Raw genomic sequence first — 13547 nt, 5'->3', positions numbered from 1 at the left:
CTAAGATTGATCCACGTTTAATATCAGCATTTCGTGATTTCTTACCACCACAGACAACGAATCAGATATAATTGTTTTAGGCCCCTGTAGTTATTATAGGAAATTATTAAGGTATTTTGCACAAAAGCTACGCTCTAGAATTGTTAAGGAAAGAAATAAAACTTGAGTGATCAGCAGACTGCCAAGTTATGGTTGAGAAACTGAACCTTTCTTTACTATCCACTCCTGTGTGGGAGTTTCCTAACTTCGAGCAAGAGTTCATTTTATCCTGTCATACATGCAGTATGGCACTTGGTAGCGTTATGAGCCAAATCGTGAAGAACAGGGAACGTACAGTGGTTTATGTATCGAGACAGTTGAATAAATGAGAATGCAATTATTTAATAACCGAAAAAGGGATGCTAGTTGTTATTTTTTTGTGTTATCTAATTTCGTTGTTACTTGTCACTACAAACATTTAAGGTAGTGGCTGGTCTTGCGTCCTGAAGTGGTGATTGGGATTGAAAGATCCTTCCAGTACATATACGGTGAGCATTGAAATTAAGTGAGTTTGATTATGAGGTAATGCATAAACCTTAGGAATGCATACTAACGCATATACAGTAAGCAGAACAATTAGAGTTCTACAAGCACTAATCAAAAGCTTTTCAGTATGGTATAAAACATAAGCAATGGACACAGACCGCCGAGATCTTATATCATAGACATGATTGAAATACTGACTGCAAGTGCCATTATAAAACGACCTAATTTACAAGTGGTCAGTAGCATGTGTTAGCGGAATTGAAATAAGAACTAAAGGACACTTCTGACAACCAGGCCTAACTAATGGTTTGAACCATTTTTAATGACATTCTTTGGTCATTTATTATGAGCACATTTGGGCAAACGTACTGACTTACTTCTCTATCGGCAAAACTTTATATGTAATGTGACTAAATGTTCATAACATTCATTTATTTAAACATTGTTCTAATGTATCATTTCAGTCTGGAAAGTGTATATAGAGCTTCGGGATGATGTATTTTTGGTGGTGATGGCCTTCAGTCAGTGGAGAAGCAGATAGTAACGGTACCCTACTGGAGTCAAGTGAGGACTGGGGCTTCTCGAGCGAAGAGCTCACGGGAGCGATTCTGACACTTTATGTTGAGTTCTTGGAGAAGGCAGATGTGACTGAGGTGATTCAGTCATAAAGGTGTTTGATTCTTGGTGGCGAACGGCACTGCTGGGGCAATGAAGATGCTGCTGCAGCGTTTTCGATGGGAAGTGTTTGATCATCCATAATACAGCCCGTAATTGGCTAACACTGAGATTCATCTCTGCTGAAGTGAACCGCTGGAGACACGCAGGGTAGCCGCGCGGTCTGAGGCGCCTTCTCACGGTCCGTGTGGCAGTCCCCGTCGGAGGTTCGAGTCCTCCCTCGGGCATGGGTGTGTGTGTGTTGTCCATAGCGTAAGTTAGGTTAAGTAGTGTGTAGGCTTAGGGACTGATGACATCAGCAGTTTGGTCCTATAAGACCTTACCACAAATTTACATTGTTTTGAAGCGCTGGCTATGAAGACAATATTTTGACACAGACAACGAGCTGCAGTCCAGAGTAGAAAATTGTCGAAAAGCACTGGCGGCTGTTTTCTATAACGAGGGAATTGAAAAGTTGGTACAACTCCACGACAGATGTCTAATTCAGCTAAACCATTACTACGCGGAAACTCGTCTTGCATGGCCTTCCATGCGCATGTACAGTACATTGAATACTGGGCTTAACTCGCATTTTTGCGAGCCCCACGTCATCCATAAACACATTTCGTTCCTAATGATTGCTGAAAATATGGCTTAAGTACTTTTTCAAGCCCTATCTTGTCGGTATGAAAGTACTGTCTACTACTGCGTGTAAACCAGCGCCTATGCCGCTACCCAAGTGGTATATTATGGCGGCAGGAGAATCATTGTTTTAAACTCAAAGTTATTTTGTGAATCTTAAGAAGAAACCCAGTGTAATAAATGTGAAGAGTTACTTGCCTATCTATAATTTTAATTACTTAACGAGGAAAACGAAACACAATTGTGTCACATCTTACAGCATATGAGTGATCCATTTTTTTGTGTCTTCAGCTTTGGTATATAATTACAGTATGTACCCTACACTTACTTCGAATAAGATGTCGCTTTACTGCTCTGTGTGTGCAGCGAAAATGATGTTAGCGTGCCTCCATGTCACCCTAGTCACATGCGGCCAACTGTAAAAATTTGAATGTTGTGGAATAGACGAAAATGAGAGAATAAAAAATGGAATTGATGGAATTAGCTACCTGATGTTAATGTAACACATCTTTTTTGAGTAAATGCATGGCTACCTTCAGAATGATTTGGAGCACTGAATCCACTATAATGCGCTCTGGAAAGAAAGAAGAACTATGCCTTGTTTCTAAGCACTACAAAACCTTATCACCACTAGTCCATCACTTCCTCTCTCTGCAAAGCAGTACCTACAGCAAAAAAAGCTGCATATATATACAAGGTCATTCGCCCTGTCTCCCAAAACCCCCTTCAAACATACCGGACACACACAGTAGTCGTCATCACCTTGCCTGCCCAAATTGCCAGCTGAGCTATCCACTGTAGCCAGCCCTCGAGATGGTTAAGAAAAAGAGCAATTTGTAAATTAATGTTTATTCTCCGGAATCCAAATCCTTACTGTTTATAAAAATTGATGTTCGTCGATATGTATGTACGTATGTTCTACATCTCCCCCTAAACCACAGGACCAATTTCAACCAAAATTAATACACATTTCACTTACTGTCTGTAGAGAAACACTGCGCAGGGAAGAATCACCTACCTCCAATAGTAGAAGGAGGGGGAGGGGGGAGCAGGAGTGAAAAAGTAGTGTAACGCACGATGTGCGAATTCACAGAATATATTCATCTAATGGTTGAGAATGAGACCACTTAATGGCTTGCCACAGACTTTACAAGTAATTTCAAGCCTTTACGAAACTTTTTCTCGCTGATAACCCCCACCTTATGAAGAAAGGAAAGGAGTTTCTCTCTTACTACATTTTCGCTGCTCATGCAGTAAAACTGCGGCATCTGCCATAACTTTTTAATTTATTTCTCTTTTACTACTAAATGTATTCCCTACACATTTTGCAGGCACAATTCACGTATACCACTGAATGTACCTACAAAATTATACTTTTACGAGAAGTAGTTCAGGAGATAAGACGTCATATATACTGTGACTTATGAAACATTGACGCATCATACATGAAGTTTTAATTTATGACGTGTTTACTACTAATTCTACTCACAACACATTTTGCAGGCAGTATGGATACACACTACTGAATATAAATAAAAAATTATATCATTGTATGACACATTTTTCAGGAGATATAACGTCATAGAAATTGAGTTGCTTGAAATCGTAACTGCAGGGCGCAGTTCGCTACAGATAGATGTGATATATATGTGAACAGATATCTGTGAAATAGTCAGATATAAGTGACACGTGTGTAAAATGGCAAAGCCGCGGTTAAAAATCGTCTCCTAAACCGCTGGCTCGACTTCGAACAAATGTGGTGCAGGGATGACTATTTAAAAGAAATACTGTGATGGTAAGGATCAGCAGCCTCCTACTGGGGTAGGGGTGGTAAGATGGAGAGAGGGACCTAGGATGAGATGGACTGATAGATAGGGGGATGGCGGACATGGACACAGGTATGGGAGATGATAAGATGAACCCTGTGAGGTGGAAGGGAAATGAACAGAGAAAGGAATAAGGATGAGATGGACAGAGAGGGGAGGGGAGCCAGATGTATAGAGGAAGAAAAGAGACGGAGACAGAGAAAGAGAGAGGTGTGGAGGATATGGATTGAGAGAGGGTGGAGGAATAGGTGGCCAGAGAGATGGGTTGGATGAAATAAGGAGAGGAAGGGAAGAGGAGATGGAAGGAGAGTGAGGGGAGGAAGAGACGGACAGAGAGAGGAGAAGGAGAAGACCGTGAGAGGTGAGGAGTTGACGGACAAAGACAGCACGTGCAGGAGATAAAGGGATAGAGATGCAAAAGGAGATCGACTCACAGAGGTGTGAGTGGTGAAGAGGGGTAGAAAGAGATGAACATAGGAGCAGGGGCAGATGGACAGTGGGAGTGGAGAGGAGGAAAGGAGCAGATAGATGGAGAGGATGGTGTAGGTGGACAGGAGGGGGGGGGGGGGGGGGACAGGCTGTGGACAGGGGCGAGGGCCGAGGTGACAGATAACAAGAATGGATAGGAGGAATGGGTAGGGGTAATGGAAATGGAATAATTACATACCTGTGCAACATCGAGTACTGGAATAAAGTGTGTCCAGCATCCAAGTTCGTGTCAGCACCACTTCTTAATGGATAACCATATATAAAGGTTGAGAGAACCTGTTAAGCACCAGCATGTCACACAGTCGACCAGCTCTTTATCGATGGCATGTTGTGCGTTCCCGACTGCTGTCTCAACTCGCTAACCTTGTTGCATACACTCAGCGATATCACTAGCCTTGACGATGTATGTCAGATACGACACGTTGGCGAACGCGTATTTAGACACTGCGCTCTCGTTCCAATTTAGCGACACAAAAAACATGTTAATTACAGCTGTCTGGATATTTATATGAGTTCTAAATCTATTTCTCGAATCGAAAAGCCTTCGATAACCACACAGAGTGCACAATAATAACTCGTATTCCTTTTTTGCGATAGTGCTTCATCACAATCCACATAAAAAACATAAAATCTGGCACGTGTACGAATAATAACCAAGAATTGTAGTGTGATAGTCGGACATGTATGTATGTAAACACTTAACTTATTTATCATCTCAACACTATACTGGGCTTCTATAACATTTTCTACGGAAAATTACATCGAACATTCATTAACTGAAAATTACATGTTACGGGATGACGAACAAATCTCGCATTTTGCACCTAACACACCGCGAAAATCCGAAAATTGTTATGCAGGGGATAAATAACTATAGATTCGGTGGAACATGACAGGTAACCGCTTGTATTCTACGAATTCATATTGACATTACTGTAGCATGGTGGAATTGCAGCACATTTACACATAGAATGAAGTCTGTTGCAGCCTTAGAGCGTCACACTAACACATGAAAAGGTTACGTCATTTTCACGTGACCAGCGTATCTTATTAGGAAATGCATTAAGGGGCTCCGGAACGCCCTATACTTGCAATGTTAAAATAACGCTTATAAATTACATCTTTCCTCACAAAGTATTTGAGGTAGGAGGTTGAACTTTTTACGGATTATTTATTGGAATATGGGCTACAACTTAACACAGGGATTTTACAAAATTTTAGTTCAGTTATTAAAGATGATTTTTTTTTTCAATTGTGTTGAAAATTCACAACATTTTTTTGCAATTTTTTATTTATATATTCAAAAATATACAGTTTTTTTGGAAAAAGGCTGTGTTAAATTATGCAGAAGGTACTGTGTAACATTTACTGAAAGTTTGAAACAAATATGTTTGGAAGATCCTTAGAAAACATGTAATTAGTATGAGAAAATAAAAGTTTTGGGAATCGAGCGACAAAGATTGGATTAACTTTTTAGTGCATTCCAGGTCCATAGGAAGGATTATCTTCATCCTCTGCAAACTCCTCCTCCAGCTTCCTCTTGTTCCTCCTCCTGTTTACTCTTGCTTGTATTTCTAGACTCTTTACAGCCCTGTCTGCAGCCCGAAGGCGTTCCTTGTCTAAAGCAAGCATCGCTCGTACCATGTTAGAACCTATCTTCATTCCCATATTTCTAAATACCTTGCACCTTACAATGTTGCCATCATTGAAAGTCGCAACAGCATCATACACACCAAAGTGAAGTGTTTCTATTCCAACAAATACAGTCTTGGGGATTCTCGACCATATAACACTATTTACACTTTCATTGGGGTTTTGAGTTTCTCCGTGAACACACTTTTTCAACAGTTCAGGTGCTGCTAAGTCTCTGAAAATAGGTTTTATCACCTCCATTACTGCATGAGGCAGACTATGCTTATGAGTGTACACTTCACCAGTTAGCAATCCTTTGTTATATTTACACCAACTGTCTTCTTCTTTGGGACACAAGCTATGTTGGGGATTTTCATCGTCTTTATTGTTTACAGTAATAACACATACCTTTGGCTTTCCAACATTCCTCCTTTTCTTAAAAGCCTTCAGAGGATTTCTAATAACTTTACTTTTACTCATTATTATACTTCAACAAAACAGAGACTCAAGAAACAGAATTAATTACGAATATTTTCGAGGTAACGACAGAGTAAATAAACATGAAACAATCGACAATCACACCAGCGATATATATTGAACCATCACAGGTTAGCACAACACATACTTTATCTCACATCACTAAAATGTACCTGATGAACACGGACGTTAATAATAACACCATTTGACAGCAGTTTAACAGCGCCACAGTAGGTCACGCCCATGTAGAACACATTTCAAAAAAAATTTAAAAATAGTTGTAGTCTTCGGAATTGAATAAATTATATATCTATTAAAAGGTAATAGTCTGCAGATTCAGAAAACGCAAAAAAGTAAAAATTGAACTTTTCATGATATTGAGCCTTTCCGGAGCCCCTCAAGTCTGCTCAAGCCAGCAAGACAGTTGATTCTCTAGATATGTGCAGATTCTTTGCATTCCCAAAGGTACTACAATAGAGATAATTACTTTTGCTAGGCTCTGGCCAAAATTGCTACTGGTGGTGCTTTGGGCAGCCCCAGTAACACACATAGCCGTACATTGGAGTACTGGTCGAAACTGACGGCAATGAGACCATTTATTGCATTAAGGGACAAACCGAAGAGCTCCATTCAGATCTCGATCTGCTTTTAAAAAAAGGCCACATTTCATCTAAATATGGCGGACTAGACGTTGTACGCATGGTCCTAAGCATTAAAACAGCTGTATATCAAGCGAATGGGTGTCTACCAGTTTACGCCAAAATAGAATCTTATAGCTGATAACAGAATGGATTGTGTATTTTATGTTGTGCAAAGACCACCAAAAAGTATTTACAACGTTTGCCACTGTAGTCTAAGCCAATCACTTCCATGTAATGTCAGTTAAAGAATAACTTGCGGAAAAGATGGTTAGTGATTTTTAACAGCGATTAGCAATTCGGCTATATACGATATTGGCATTTTACTGTAAACAGAAATACTAAGTACAATGGTTGAAAATTTCTGAATGAAGACCAATAACTGCATTGAGGGACACACGAAAAAAAATCTATTTTCAAGGCACCACTCACATCTGGATCAGCTTAAAAGAGGATGGTTACCTCGCATCCAAATGTGACAGACCAGATGTTGTACACCTAGTCCTATGCATGGAAATAGCAGTTTAGAAGAGAATTGGTGCCTAACAGTTCTGAATAATAGAACCTTGCAGCTGGCAACAGAATGGATCGTTTATTTGAGCTTGTGCAAAGATCACCAGAAATTATTTGCAACATGCTGCACTGTTTCCTGTGCCAGTCACTTACTAGTAGTATCAATTGACGAATAATTAAAGGAATAGCTGTTGTCTGGAGTTTAACAGTGTTCTCCAGTTGGTCTGCACAGCACAGTTAGTGTGTTACTAAAATGAAAACGTAAACAGTACATGAAGGGCATCGAGGTCACGAAATAGAAAAAAGTTGAGTATATGTAAAATGCCAATCATTTAATATGTGATTTCGTGTACACACGTCATATGGATAGTGTACTCTTTTTCCTAGTATCACTGTTCTGCGCAGGCCCAAGCGTGAGCGATTTGTTTACCAGGAATGCTGATGAACGTTTATGCCCATGACCCAATTCTGTGTGGTACAGCATACGCTGCGAGAACGCATGAACGATATTTCAGTAGTGCATACGCCATACGCCACGATGTGATTCTCTTTCCGGAAACTAGGAATGTGCACGTTAATGGTACGCTTGCTGCTTCTGTATCGCGAAATTTTGTCGCTTAATCGTACTCTTACAGAATTCAGGCTTCCACTGAGGCAGAAACACGCATTCTCGGAAATTGGGATCATGCCACATTGTTCGCACTACTGAGAGATTGTACTACCTTACCGCAGCCTATGAAGTATTGCATGGAAGCTGGCCCGTGGCGTGGTCGGCCACAGGTTTTCCTGTTAAACACATTGCGTGCACACGCCTCCGCCAGCGCAGAACCTGGAGGCTTGGAAAAAGGGTACAATTTCCATATGAGGTGTGCACATCAAATCAAATAGTAAATGACTGACATTTTTACCTACACCACAAATTTTTTCTCGTTTCCTCAATTCAATGTCCTCCGTTTTCAGTTTATTTTTACTTATACATGACACATTAATCATGCTTAGGACGGCCGCTATGGCCAAGCCGTTCTAGGCACTTCAGTTCGGAACCGCGCTGCTGCTACGGTCGCAGGTTCGAATCCTGCCTCGGGCATTGACGTGTGTGATGTCCTTAGGTTAGTTAGGTTTAAGTAGTTCTAAGTCTAGGGGACTTATGACCTCAGATGTTAAGTCCCATAGTGCTTAGAGTAATTTGAACCATTTTAACCAATCATGCATAGGGACTTATTATCCCAGGAGACAAACTGTTGAACATTGTTATATACCACACAACAGCTGTTCCGTATTTTACTCGTTAAATGACCTTACATGGAAGTGACCGCCTCACGTCACAGTGGGGCATGTTGTAAATACTGTTTGGTGGTACTTGCACATGGTCAGGCATACAATCCATTTTTATCCCGCTTATAAGATTCTAGTTTGGTGTAAAGTGGCAAACATCCATTCGCTTGCTACACTGCTGCTGCTGTGTGTATGATGGGTGTACAACCGATAGTTTGCCGCATTTAAGTGAAATGGTAAGCAGACTTTTGTAAGAAGATGCATATGTAAATGTATGCCCATAAACTGATTTTTTTCCGTGTGTGTTTTAATGTAGTAAACGGTCTTCATTATGACCTTTTCGAACAATACATCGACATATGTCTACTTACCACAGCTTTTACTCCTATACTAAACTGCTAATCTATACTACAAAATGAAGCAAGTAGTTGAGAGGTGGCATGAGCCCGCTCTCATATTTCTATCTTACTATTCTCCTCTCTAATTGCATGCGGTGGAAAGTTGCTATTCCTTCACACGCGGACTTCCCACGCAGCGTCTCTCGTCACCCGGGTGGTCCGGTGACAGGCGGGCACTGTTGAACTGGAGAGGGTCAAGCCGACGGGTGTGAGGATGTCGAGTGAATGCTTTGCAGATGCTGACATTGTCAAAAGACACGCCCGGAGGGGTTTGAAGTAGCGGCTGGACTAGAGGTTCCGTTACTTTGCAGAATCTTAGCGAAAACACTTTCTGGCGGGCTACCAGCGAGGCGTGGGAATGAGTGTACCCAGGCAGTTGTGGCGGGGATGTTCTGTGTTCGGCCGGTACGGGTGCTCAGTGTAGTCGGCTCTCGTCTTTCGGTCGAGGACGTCGAAGCAACCAGCCCTCGCCTCAGGTACGCCAGATCGTGTTCGGGCAGTTAAGAAGACAGTTTGGTAATGTATGTCCGCCGCACCGGCAGATAGGGATTTTCCTAGGTGATAATCAGAGCTCAGCAGAGCGCGCCTGTTCGTCTTCTTCTAACTTTGCTCTGTCTTGAGTAGCAGCAATTACTGTTGGGTTAGCTGTGTGTCTCTCTTGAGATTTGAGTGGCAAGGAATTGGCTCCACATACCACTTCGTCTTAAACCTCACGATCTAGTTTAGGGACAACTTCACCTTTACAGTGTTTGTATGAGTCTCCAATTTGAGCCAATTTGATGTATTATAAATATTTCATGTGTTTCTTTTATTATTTTGTGTTTAGTCTTAATAAATCATATTGTTATTTTGGACAGAACTTTCATTCTGTTAATCGGTAGAGCAACCCATCATTTCTCACTATGTTAATGAAACCTTCGTTTATTTAACTTATTTATCAAATTAAATTATTGCAGGTGCCAAACTCTCTTCTACTCCACTGGCAGGGTTGATTAGAGTCAGTTCGTGTGTTTTTTTTTATCCTTGTGCAACAGCAAAAGTCGGAGTTAGAATAGGGGGGGCTTAGAGCATCATTTACCTATGTAGATTCTAGAAGAATTTAGTGTTAAATACACTGCTAGCCCCGGCTCCTCGCATAGTTATTTAAAGAAACCTAGAGAAATTCTTGACCAATTTAATTCTAATTTTTACACGACGTTCTGCTAAACATTTGGATATTTATAAATATGAAGGAAAAATGTCGCACTTGGAAGTCGACATATGATTCTTCATCTAGATTAAAGACAAAAGTTAATGTAGCGAAATCAGATAGGGTTCATTTCGAAAACACATGTGTGAAAACGAAGAGCTGGCAACACTGTCAAATAGTGCAGCACATTGGAATGTACAGAGCAACGCATGTCACCTCGCACTACCGTACCAGCAGTCGTAGATCACTGACAATTAATTGTACAGGATGGCGGGTATGGGCAGGCGGTGGGCGTTGTGGAATAATAGGGTAATTTTTAGAGAAAGGCCATTTATTGGCTAAAGCATGATGAAAAGGGGCTACATAGGCCTAGGGAGGTGAGGGTGAGCCAGAGCTTACAATTTGGCGAACATTGTTCGCGAAGCTACCGAAAGTTGTTGTCTGCCAAAACTAAGTCCACAGTGCCGCAGCACCGGGAGAAGCGGGAGATGTTCAATGCTACAGGGCGCGCATCCGACTCGCGGGTGAGCAAGAATACAAGAGAGCGGGCCCGGCGACGGGCGGCCGGGTATATTCGACGCACCACGCGGCTTCCTCCACCCTGATTGGTCAGGACCGAGCAAACCGTGCGGGCGGCATGGAACTTTCCAGAGCGTTGCCTGCTAAGCGACGCCTGGGGCGGCGTTACCTCGTAAGCACACGAGAGAGGCGCGTGATCAAGGTGCCCTTCCTCGGTGCTGACTTCCTGTTACTAGACCGTGGGACGAAAGAATTTACAGGCAGCTAACACTGCCGGCCGTGGCTTGGCCGTAATGGAAAAATGAAGTTACCGGTTGGAGGCTCATATAATAAAGTAAAATCCCTTATTGTCTGGCTCATCCTTTACATTCCTCCCCCTTCCGTGGGAGCGGAGAACGTACGTGAATCCGCTCAATGTTATTATTATTTGAATGTAAAAAAATTTAGCTTGCAAAACAAAGTAAACATCACTTGACTATGAATGGCCCTCACGGAAGACGGCAGGGGTCTTAACCTATGGGAGGTTGTAGAGACTCTAAAGACCTCCTAAGGGTCGCAAGGGGACTTACACATGTCAACAATATTGTGTGTATACAAGAATCAACATAAAACATCAAAACATTGTAAAACATCAGAACATCATAAAATATCATAGAATATCAAAACAAAATTAGGACACAACATAGCAGTGTGAATTAGATAAATATGTCAAGTTTTCTTGTTGCTAAGTTGAAGTAAAAGTGTCTCTTTTTTTTCTTTTGTTGGAATAAGTTGAAAATATAAACATATCACCACTGATGAGTCACGGCGAGGGCGAGTGGCACGCGGCGGCGTGGTGTGTTGTCCTCAGCGGGCAGCGTGCAGGCTGCCGGCGGGTAGGGGGCGTGGCCGTGGCCAGGTCCGTGCACTGGAACTCAGCGCAGGGGGGTATGAGGGGAGGTCCACATGTTTCAAACACAGTTGAAAAGGGGGTTATCACTAAGGGAACACTTCACTACACCACTAGTTTTTCCACATTAATTGATATCTCAGTTTCACTCTTAAAACTAAGGGAGGGCACATGCCTGATACGTTTTTGTTTTCTCTTTTTTCTGGGTTTAGTTTAGTTTGTGGCTGTTTGCCATTCATTTAAGTGTGCCAACAGGCGAAGGTAAGAAATTTGTCCTTTTTTCATATTTTAGCAAGTCATCAATTGACGATAGGAGGTCATCATTTGATATGTTAGACAAAGATGGCAAGTTAGCTGACAAGGGATTCATGAATAAGCTTTCAGGTACAAAAAAAACATAATTAAAGAGGGCGCGAATACTAAGTGAGTAAGCCGTAGTGGCATGAAACGTCATTAATGGCGTTCCGACAGGAACCGTTTGCTAAAGATCTGCGCGGAGGCTACGTCCGAGTGGCAGCTGACTGCAAGGCCGAATCTCGCGCTACGTCAGAAACAAGCGCGGCAGATAATTTCCAAGGCCAGCGCGGCGTCAGATCTGCACGCGGCAGCTGAGATGCGAAGCCGAGAAGGCTACGACTGTCAAATGCCGTACGCAGGGAGCACGTGCTCTGCGCAGGAAGCAAGCGTCAGGTGTAAGAGCGAGAGAGAGATGAAGCTTACCGACGCTGTTCACTGCGCTGTCTGTATTTTACACTCTCTCCAAAGGGAAATAGATATGCGTAATCGATATGGTTTATTCACCGATGACAAACAAAATAGAAGTGGGATTACGCGTGACATCATGTTAGATGCGTTGTTACAGCGGCTACTGTTTAAAATTACTTTATGCATTAGTAAATTGGTTCATAGCAAAGTTCCTATGAAATCCATTTGAGCTCAAACATAATTGTTGCATAAACATGGAAATATAAAAATGAGGTACACAAATATCATATTAAATTTATTGCATATTCCATATCACTAAACAAAGAAAGTTAAGTGCCTCTCAGGGCTGACCCTCTACGTGTAATAACATTCACATTTTGAGAAGAATTTTCTCGTCACTCAATATATTTGCTGAACACCATTAAGTGAGATTGACAATGAAAAGTGACACCAGTTTGGTGCAGGTGGGGTGCAGATTGTGTCGTTGGATGTCAAGGCTGTTGCTAACAAGAGGAGAAAAATAAAACTCGAAGAGAAGCTAGAGACTTCTAGAATGGAAAAAGAAAGCGTAAGGAATTGAATTAGAAAAGACTAAGTTGAGCGTAATTTCTGAAGGACTTTCCATTTATGAAGGTACAGTGCAAGGCGCATCGTTTACACGACGTTATCGCCTACTTAACTGTGTATACGACAATTCTGCGATTCCAAAATAGCTGCTTCATACTTCTTCCTCAAACTCGACATCTCTTACATAAAAAAAACTTTACTGTGCGACAAAATTCACCGTCTTCATCCTCTCAACATCTTGCAACAAAACCTTACTTTGCGACCAAATTCGCCGTCTCTGTAACTCCGTAGTGCTGGCCTCCTCGGGCCCAGCTGGTTGCTTAAAACTCCGTCTATCCTTGCTTGTATCGCAGTGTCCTGGGACACGTCATACAGTTAAACGCTACTACTTCAATAATCGGTATTCCTTCGGAAAATACAATGGGGAAACAAAGAAGGCTCAGGGTTTTGAACAGAGATCTCCGCTTACTGGCGTTTAGCTGCGGGCTAGACGCGGTTCGCGTCTGACGTTGCCTGATCAGCTGTCGTCAGAGAGCACGGAACACTGTTCTCGTGAACTCTTCTTCGAGATGGAAGATCAAAGTCTGGGCTGAATAGTTTTGTGTCTGT

This window comes from Schistocerca nitens, chromosome 3, assembly GCF_023898315.1.
Source record: "Schistocerca nitens isolate TAMUIC-IGC-003100 chromosome 3, iqSchNite1.1, whole genome shotgun sequence".
NCBI classification, from domain to species: domain Eukaryota; kingdom Metazoa; phylum Arthropoda; class Insecta; order Orthoptera; family Acrididae; genus Schistocerca; species Schistocerca nitens.
This window is presented reverse-complemented; position numbering follows the sequence as displayed.